The sequence below is a fragment of the Trachymyrmex septentrionalis genome, unplaced genomic scaffold (assembly GCF_001594115.1).
Source record: "Trachymyrmex septentrionalis isolate Tsep2-gDNA-1 unplaced genomic scaffold, Tsep1.0 scaffold206, whole genome shotgun sequence".
NCBI lineage: Eukaryota > Metazoa > Arthropoda > Insecta > Hymenoptera > Formicidae > Trachymyrmex > Trachymyrmex septentrionalis.
Window position 1 is genome coordinate 207,534 of NW_017305244.1, and position 2,489 is coordinate 210,022.

Consider the following 2,489-nt stretch of genomic DNA (forward strand, 5'->3'; position numbering starts at 1 on the left):
ATGGCCAGACTTTGTTTGCTATAGAGTCTGTGTTATACTGTATCATCTATGTCTCTTATTCGAAAAAACCTTTTATATAAATTTAGTATAAACACCAGGGACCAAAAAATTTCCATCTGAATAACGATCTGAGATTAAATCCAACTTTTAGTTCCAATTGTCTTAACATATTTGCCATAACAATTACCAGGACCTTTTAGATTTCAGTCCTTTTCGGTTAGTTTTCGACAATTATATGCCTATAATACCATTATACTAAAAGAATTGGAACCAACAAAATTAAAAATTGGATAGCCTCAGACCATAGTCTTAATCAAACTGAAATGTGTAATCCGGAATATAATTTCAGTCAGAGTCATTGATAAAAACACAATAAAAAATTTATCTTGAAAAACAATGTCACCTTCAAAATCTTCCTTAAGATTTCTTATTATAAACAAATATCAAACAACAATGTATAATTGATTGTAGCTGGTTACATCTATTTCACTAAATCTGGAACTTCATTACAGAATTGAATTATAAAAAAATATTAGGACTAAATAGTCAAAATTCTATCTACAGTATATATAATATAAAAAAATAAAATATATATATTTATAAATATATATATATATATTTAAGATTTGAAATTTTTAAAAATTAATTGCATTCGAGTTTATTTGGTAGTACGTAGTTTCTTTTTGTTTTAACATCATTAATGTTTTATTAATTAGTAGCAAAATTAAATCTAAGGGGCTTGTATAAATAACAGTTGAGTGCAAATATCATGTAGTAATTTATTCAATCTTTCACTTTTTCCTGGTGATCATGATGAATTCATCATTGCTAATTAGTATTAAGAATAATAATTCTGTATTATTGTAATAGAAACTTGAGCAATAAATGGATTAGTACTAAATGATTTCTTGTAAGATGTACGATGTCAGATACTAATTTGTTGCTGTATTTTATCTATGTGAAATACACATGTGTTAGAATTTACTACATGTTTAGAATATTGATTTATTACTACTTAAGTTTCTTTCAATATATATGAGTTCTTCTTCTATCTTAATAAACATTTAAATTATTATTTTATTTTTACTTAGTAGAAATCAGCAAAAAATTTTAATAAAAATATTGTAAAGTAAACCAAAATTAGTATTTAGTATGAGAAGATAAAAAACATATAAAAAGAGGATATATTCATATATTAAACAAGGCACATTCAAGCCATATAATGATAATTTATGTCTAATCTTTTTCATAAATAAAAATATATTTAAAAAATTTAGTTCGTGGAGGAAAATTGTTTCTATATTTTTAATATGCAAAGACAAGTAACATTTATTTTCTCAGTCTCTGCTTAGTATATTATATATATCTATTTGTAAATAAAAGAACATTAAAAATTAGGATGCTTAAAATAGAGAAATTCAATTATAGTGTTTTAATACTATCCTTAATGATACTCACTAAATTTTTGGCTGGGATTATATGAAGCTTTCAGGGTGTTGTGAGAATGCAAAAGAACTTTAATTTAAAACTCGCTATTTTCATAAATATCTCTCTTTCCTTTGTACTTTTTAGACTGTTGTTTTCTATTGAGATTCTTTATGAGAATGATATAAAAAACCACATTAATATAAACGGAGTTTAGTAAGTATAAATAAATCGTTACATATCATAAATCGTCTTTTTTCGAACTTACCTTTTAACAACTTCTTAACAAAATACGTAAATTTACGTTTAGTAAAGCGTCAATTTTGAAACCATTCTTATTTGAATAACACAAGTAGATATGGAAAGACCAATAAAAGTTATACAAGAAATACTATACTGACACTGTTTCGTGATCAAGAACGTGCCATTGTTGCATTTCTTACGGATTGGTGGCATTGATGCACTGGTACTCGACAAAAAAGGCAAATCATGAACATACAAAATACCTAGAAGGAATATAATAGCCTGAATATATACTGCGTTTACACGGCATGTTTTACGTAAAAATTATAACATCGATATTATGAGACTGTGGCCAATCACAGTCGTTCCATTCTTCAAAGGAATAGCTATGATTGGCCAGTTTCATAATATCGATCTTATAACTTCGGCATAAAGCGTGCCGTGTAACAGAGGTCATTTGCTAGATTCACACTGAATCCGACGTGCGTCGTCCAACGTTCTACAACCAATCAGAAAGCAGAATTTTATTAATACAAAGCAAAATGCTGTTTTTTGATTGATTGCAAAGCGTCGTACGACGCACGTCGAATCCAATGTGAATTCAGCAATTGACCTCGTTTACACGGCACCTTTAGGGCGAAATCACACGGTGCGGAATATGACTACGTAGAGTCTCTATAAAGAACATACAATAAAAGGAACAGAGAACAGAGAATAAGAATTTCAACCTATCAGAAATCATATATTGTGGGATACACAATTTCTGATAAGTTGAAATTCTTATTTTCTGTTCTCTGTTCCCTGTTCCTTTTATTGTGCGG

The 2,489-nt window shown here is 28.0% G+C and overlaps 1 protein-coding gene across 1 annotated transcript in view; it reads right to left on the minus strand.

The window, feature by feature from the left end:
- Positions 1-1,858, minus strand: part of LOC108747950 — a 55,388-nt gene extending 53,530 nt beyond the window's left edge. The window contains exons 1-2 of the mRNA XM_018485852.1: positions 1,694-1,858; positions 1,459-1,594 (exon numbers count right to left, since the gene is read on the minus strand). The gene's annotated coding sequence lies outside the window, so the exon portion shown is untranslated. The remainder of the gene's footprint in view (positions 1-1,458; positions 1,595-1,693) is intronic.
- Between the last annotated feature and the right edge of the window lie 631 nt (positions 1,859-2,489).